Source organism: Pteropus alecto, unplaced genomic scaffold (genome assembly GCF_000325575.1).
Source record: "Pteropus alecto unplaced genomic scaffold, ASM32557v1 scaffold131, whole genome shotgun sequence".
NCBI classification, from domain to species: domain Eukaryota; kingdom Metazoa; phylum Chordata; class Mammalia; order Chiroptera; family Pteropodidae; genus Pteropus; species Pteropus alecto.
In genome coordinates this window covers 7,580,445-7,587,968 of record NW_006434709.1, presented here as the reverse complement: position 1 = coordinate 7,587,968, position 7,524 = coordinate 7,580,445, and the positions used below count along the sequence as shown (strand labels likewise).

The window sequence follows — 7,524 nt, the reverse complement described above, 5'->3', positions numbered from 1 at the left end:
TTTTTTTTTTTGTACTTTGTGAATGCTTAATAACAGTCTTACTTCCTGTCTAATGATGAAAGGGTGACAGTCAAGTTCTTTCTCTTAGTTTACTACAAAATTGAGAAATTTCATGGACCATTTTGAGAATAGAACCCTGTGAAATACTAGCAGTACTAAGTAAAGCCCTTTAAAAAAAATTTTTTAAGATAACTTAAAATGTATTTCGTGTAATTAATTCATAAAAGTCCAATTACTAAGACTGTGTGAAACGCTGAAGATAACACAAGCACAGGATATTGTGTTATTAAGGTAGGTAAAAGATGTGGAATTATGAGTTTGTTGGAAGAAATAGGGTGCTTTGTTCTGTTATAAACACAAATTTACAAGGAGTAAGGATGCAAACATTAACGCTTACTTCACAAAAATGTGTGTAGACATGTTTCTTAAATAGAAAAACTTTTCAACATATATTTTTCAACTGATTGAATAAAAATATCTAATGTTATGAAAGACACCCTTGGGTGGGTAATGATCTCAGCAGCTACACTGACAGTTTCTCATGTTCTAATTCACCTTCACAAATCCATGGCATCATTTTTTGACTTAAGTAATGTCAGTTGGTGACATTTGCGGCATGTATAAAAAAGACCCCCCATGGCAGCCATTTTTATTTGATTCTTAAGATCCAAAGGCTGCTGAAAGAACAATTGAATAAAGTTGAGGAGTGGAGAAGCTTGATTTTCTTGTTCTCTGTGAAATGAAACTGTAGTCTTTTTCTCCTCCTTAAAAGCAAAAGTCTGCTAGGGGGTTGTAGCTGTGTCAAAGCCGCTGGGATGCCACTGCTGATCACTTTAATTACTACGACTAAGGAGGATAAAATTAAAAGTAGCACCATTGAAGCAGTGGAAGAAAGCTTGCCTAGATGTCGGTGAACTGTGAAATATAAAAATTGCATACCAATACATTTTTATGGAAAGGAAACAAGGAATTACATTACTTATTCTCGAAGAGTTTGTCCTTAAATTGTCAAGTTTTACTAGTGCATCTATCTATGGTAGATTGTAGGCCATTTCAGAACGATAATGAAAATAGTAACTTTGAAGATATGCTGTGAAAGGGCTAAATATTTTTTCAGCTTATGTCCAAAGTGGTTAGTTCTGATCCACTTTCTACGTTTGAAATTCTTAAATCTATTGTATTGAAATACGAGCTCTTTGCACTATAACAGGACTTTTGCATTGTCCTGGGGATGTTAGCAAAAAGAGAAGTAAAGCTTAAGTGTACCATGTTCAGCACATTTTTAAAGGATTATACTTTAAGGTTGGGAACCTAAGTTTTAAATGAATATGAGCAAGTCAGTTTCTCTTCTTCTCTCAGCATTCAATAGCTCAAAGGGGAATTTAACCTGTATAAATTAAGGAAAATTCTGTATGCCAGTTTTGTAATAGGATCCGTGCTTTGAAATCAGACAGACACTGCTTTTAATTTTTACTATGCGATTTACAAGATGTGTGAGCTTGGGCAGTGTATTTAAGTGAGATTCAATTTCTATCCAATCAGAGAAATAGTAGTTAACCTTACAGAGTTGTGAGTAGTAAATGAGACAGCATGTGTGAAAATACAGGGCGCAGGCACGTTTACTCAAAAATTTGTTGTAAAAAGATGATCATGGAGAGGAAGGCCTCCCAAAATACAGCTTCCATCAAACCCTCCAAATAGTACATCCATTTTACAAAATCTAGATTATCCAACATAACTCAGTCTAACTCTAAATAATACTATATGGAAAAAAGATAAATATCATGAGATCCATCCTTAGAAATAGGAAGCCTAACTACTTCAATTTCTTTAAGTGTATTTAGACTAGGCAGGTAAATGAGAGACATATAGGTTTCCTATGTGTTGAATTTTTCAGTGTACTTTTCTTTGTAAAGATAGCAGCTCTTCGATGTTACCTTACATCTGTATCCCATGAAAAGCGTTTTTAAATTTTTGTCAGCAGAAGTAGTAAACAGATGATTTATTTATACCTGTGTGTCTCCATCTTCTTTTGAATACAGAATAGTTGAAACATAGCAATAACGCATTTCTGTACTTGGGTAGTTAGGCAAACCATCTAAGAAATATTCATTATCTACTTATTTGAGCAGTTTGCGGTGAATGCTATACAAAAAAAATAAATAATCATCGTTCTTACTCTCTGGTCATTTTATTCCTTTGACATAAACAATATCTTTTTTGAGTAAAAGATGATTAGATTTTGTTACTATCTTTTCTTTAACTATCACTGCAAAAACTGACTTTTAATGGAGCTTACATATAAAAATTAAAGTGAAATCGTTTTATTTATAATGAATCTGAAAATTAATACTATCAATTAAATTAAAATTAGTTGCATTATCAATTGCTATAATTACAAGCTTTTCCTTCTGACCTTAACAATTAACTTCTATTTTCTCAGTTGGTTCTTTGTCTTAAGGGAAGTTAAGGGGTGAGAAAACAAACAATGCAGATATGCCATCCCACTGGAGAGCTCTAGGCCCAAGCAGAATTGTCTCTGTGGTGTTAGGACATTAGTAGAAAAGTAAATCAAGTCAATCTGATAGGGAACTAGAATTCTGTCAATCAGGCTCAAGATTTTGTGCTGTGTCCATAAACTTGTTTACTGTAGGGTTTTATGAGTTGTAACCTGCCCTTGCAGTCTGTTAATGAGGCTAAATCTTGCTACTTGAGAATTGAATTACAGCACACCTCTGGGCTAATGGTTATAAACAGAAAGTCCCATTAGGGCTGCATTCTGATTTGTTCATTTGCATTTTTTTCTATTGTATGGAGAACAATGATGGGTAAATAAGTACAAACAAACAATTTACATGGAAATTGATAAAGTGTCCCTAATTAGTATTTAGAGTTGGTTTTATTAATGATTGTCTGCTTTAAATTGCACTCTTGGTAAGCTCTCAGAAACATTTGCAGATGGGAGTATTATTGGGTGAAGGAGGGGGAGGCCAAGGGGAAGGTGGTAGCTTGTGAGAAAAAAAATTAGATTTCCATTTCATATTCAGAAATGTAAAATCATTTATTTCATTTTAACTCAGTTAAGATGACCTAAGACCACTTCATCTTACTCTGAATCACCAAATTCCAGCTCTGTAAGAAGTTATTCTTCACACAGTGAAATTCACTTAAACCTAGTTGCCTGAGGCATATCAAATAATGGTATTTATTAGTGTTCTTAACTTTTCTTAAGTTTGAAAGATGAAAGTTTAGTAAAAGCTCAATTTTCCTCAGTTTATCATATAATTTGATTCTTTTGGGATCAAATAGTTTCGTGGTTAAGAGCAAGGGCTCTGTAGTGAAATAGACCTCAGCTGGGCTCTGGGCTCTCACATCAGTTCTAGCTGTGTGACCTTGCAACTCTAAACCTAAATATTTTCATTGGTAAAAATTGGGTTGTGAAAATTAAATGAGACCATGCATATAAAGCAGTTGTCACATAAAAGCTCAGAAAATATCAGCAACCTCACCAAACTCACCATCATCAAGTCACTGTTTCCTTTTATTCCTAGTATATTTTCCAAGTTCAGAAATATTAATAGTGAACTGAGGATTTTGTATATTAGTTTTTGCATCTTCAGTCTCACCCTGCCCAGTGCATGCTACTCCTCTTACTACATATAAGCTTTTGTCTCTAAATACTAATAAGTTTTTTCTTGAATGTTAGATCTCTCTTCTGTTGCCCTTACCACAAGTATCACCCAGCCAAGGAAACCTCCCATCTCATCTTTTTCCTTCTTCCTCACAAGATTCTTTTATTAAAATCACTTTTATTACAAGAGTACTATAAGTGTATTATAGAAAATTAGAAAATGAAGATAAATGAAGGAAAACAAAAATATCATGTTTCTACACCCAGATATCTCTAACAACTTTGTGAATACCAATATCAAGTCTTTCTCTGTACATACATATTTTTATGTGTATTTATTTTTGCCAAAATATATAAACTATTTTTTTAAGTCAGGTTGCATTTCTTCTCATTTAATACTGTGATTATATTCAGATTTCTCTAATTGGTTCAACAATGTTCATTACAGCTGGTTTGTCCAAACCAACATCTCACCCGGGACTATATAAGTTGTATGTGGTTAATCCCCTTTGTTGGTGGTGATGGTGATTGGTTAGTAGGTTTTGTTGTGTTTGCTTTCATGACGCTCTCTCATTAAAATGACCATGTCAGTTGTCCTGAATATCCTACCTTCTGGATTTATTTGGTTGCTTCCGTACTGAGTAATTTATCATGTTTCTCTAACCCCTGTGTTTATGATAAACTGGAAATTATATGTAAAGGCTTAGTGGATTCACTTTAAACATTTGGACTAGTCTCTTGTGGGTGGTGTGTACTTCCTCACCACATCAAAAAACGTATGCTTCACATCAAAAAACATATGACATACAGTTGACCGAACATTAGTGATGCTAAGACTGACCGTTAGATTAGTGATCCCTAATCCCTGATTTGGTTCTGATCTTTCTATTTACAATTAGGTTTTCCCCTTGTAATTAAGAAATAATCTATGTGGTGTTACTTAAGTGTGTGTTCCAATTACCATTGCTGTGTAACAAACTATCCCAAACTTAGTGGTGTAAAAAATTGTTTTTTATGCTCACAGATTCTGAGGGTCGGGACTTCAGACAGGGCACAGTAAGGATGCTTGGTCTCTGTTCTACATTGTCTAGGGCCTCAGCTAGGGAGACTTGAACAGTTAGGGGGTGACTCAAAATGGCTAAAGGCTGAGATCATGTGAAGGCTTCTGCATTCACATGTCTGGCCCTTGGGCCAGGAAGACTGAAGGCTGAACTCAGCTGGGACTGTGGACTGGAGCACCTACATATAGCCTGGGATTCTCACAGCACGACTAGGTTACCAGAGAGTATAAAACACAAGAATTTCAAGGGAACTGGGCAAAAGGGGTGTGGCATTTCCTACCTAGCCTTAGAAATCACCTACAACACTTCTACATTCTACTGATTACATACAAGTCACTAAAGCTGGCATAGGGGGAAAGAATTAAACTCTAGCTCTTGATGAAAGAGTGGTAGGGTCACATTGCAGAGAGTGTGTGGGATGAGAAATTCGGTTGTGGCCATCTTTAGAAAATACAGTCTGCCAGAGTAATCTATGAATATCGTGTTCCCCAGCAGACATTCACCTAAGAGCTCTAATAACAGTTGATAATCCTTGCCAGAATCAGTCATTCTTTTATGAATGGCAAAGTTATATTTTTATAGTTTTACTTTTTTGAAATTATTATTATAGCTGGTATTTTGTAAAGTAGAGCTTTCTCTCATTAACTGAGACTATTTAGTTACCCTAAAATTTAGTTCCCACTGAAAAGACAAGATAAGTGTTTGGTTCTTTTACTCTAATTGCTAATTTTCAGGAGTTATTTTGAACGCTGCCTGAAATGAGTTTACACATCCTTAGAAAAACTTTTTGAATATCATAATGAATTGATGGATTTTCATTGATTCAATGTGTGATTTCATTGACTTAATTCATTGTAGTCATTGTTCTTTTTGATACTGGAACTATTTCACTTTGTTCACTGGGAGCTTCTATCTTCTCTCTGGGTCCATTTGATATCCCTATTAACCTACCTCCATTAATTTTGACAGCTCTCATTTCTAGACATCTCAGAATTTGTGAAAGAATTGCCTAAGCTTGAGCTCTACCAATCTGGTATTTCCCCCTGCACCTAACAATATTACCTACCAAATTTAATTGACCATTTTTAACGTTCAGACTATTAACCTCTGACATTTACTGTAGTCAGTTACTCCCTTTTTTATGAAAGCTTCTTCTACTTTGATTCTCAGGATACATCAGTGTTCTAGCTCTCTTTTTCTCTTATCTGAATGTCAATATTTTCCATGTTTTAATTAGTAGCCCTCCTTTTTCTCTGTAGTACCTCTTCAGGGTACTTTCATATATTCCTGTAACTTCACAGTATGGTTATAGTTAGACTTCACTTCCTAGCATCAATTTCACTTCCCAACTACCTGCTAACATCTTTCCTCAGATGTCCTCCCAACCAATCAAACCCAGTCTGTCTGACCTTAAACTTCCTCTCCCTCCCTTCTTATAATTCCTCTTAGTTTTTCTATTTCTATTTTTAGTGCCACAGTTCTACTAGTTGCCCAAGTTTAAAACTTCCGAGTCAGCCTTTTTCTTCCCTCCACATCTAATTAATTACCAAGAATTGGTACAGGTATCAATTCTGTCTCTAATATATTTCTTACATTTGTCTCTTCCCATTTTTATTGCCACCGTTCTAGCTCTGGATCATATCTTGGACTATTACAATAGCCTCCGAACAAGTCTCTTTCCAGTCCCTCTATGCCAACCTATCTTATTCACTAGCCTAGACCAAAAGATTAAAAAAAAAAAAAAAAAAAAAAAAACAGACAGACACAAAACCAAATCTTTCATTGGCCCATACTTTCTTTAGAATAAAAATGTTGAACAGGGCCCTACCTACCTAGTTTTATTTTTCTTGCTTTGTCTTTCTGTCACTATTTTTGCCCTATGCTAGGAAAACTACTTTTCCCCCAATATACTTTCCTGCCTCAATATCTTTGTGTTGTTCCCGCCTCCTAGTCTCTCCTACACTGACCCACCTAACTACCAATTCCCATCTTTACCCCCGTGTCCTGTTCATTCTGCAGGCCCAATTCAAAATGATGATGCCATGATGCCTTCCGTTTGTCCCTCAGCCAAGTATGTTCTTTCTTTCTTCTGAACTCTTGCTTCATTTTTATCAAACCTCTTTATTGTGGCTGTTGTATCTTTTCCTCTGTATTATAAGCTTTTGAGAGTATGAATTATAAGTTTTCATACTTGAAATTTCTATAGCAAGTAGCAAGTACCAAGGTATGTACTAAGGATCAGAGATACAAAGATAAATCAGATATAGCTCCTGCCTTCAAGTAGCTCAGTTGTACTGAAAAGGAGGCAATTATACAGAGTGATAATTAACTTGACAAATATTATTTTAAATAGTAATCACACACACACACACACACACACACGGTACTATAATAACATAGAAGAAGGAGAACTTTATTCCACCAGTGGGGAGGAGGGAAAGATCATCAAAGGAAGTTTAGTGGATTTGAATTGAATATCGAAGAATGAAAAAGAGTTAAATAAGATGAGAGAAAAACATTCCAGGAAGAAGAAATGACATATTCAAATCATGAAACTACATGATACAAGCAATTCTGTATGTATAAATGTGAGGATTAATGGAAGTTGGGAGAGGTTAAGAGAAGAAAATGCTGCAAAGATGTTGGGGCCAGATTATTTCAGGCTTCGTTTTGTTATAATAATGCCTTATTTTACCTACTTTCCAGTTTACAAAGCAATTGATTATATGCGACTCATAATAACCCTTTTTTGATTGGCAAAAACTATTTTATTTAATTCTCTGTAGTCTTTGATTATTTTAAATATCAGAAACCACATTAGATTACTTTTTC

The 7,524-nt window shown here is 34.9% G+C and overlaps 1 protein-coding gene across 10 annotated transcripts in view; it reads left to right on the top strand.

Annotated features, from left to right (window-relative positions):
- Nucleotides 1-7,524, top strand: part of EHBP1 (EH domain binding protein 1) — a 308,554-nt gene that overhangs the window by 241,923 nt on the left and 59,107 nt on the right. The window lies entirely within an intron of this gene.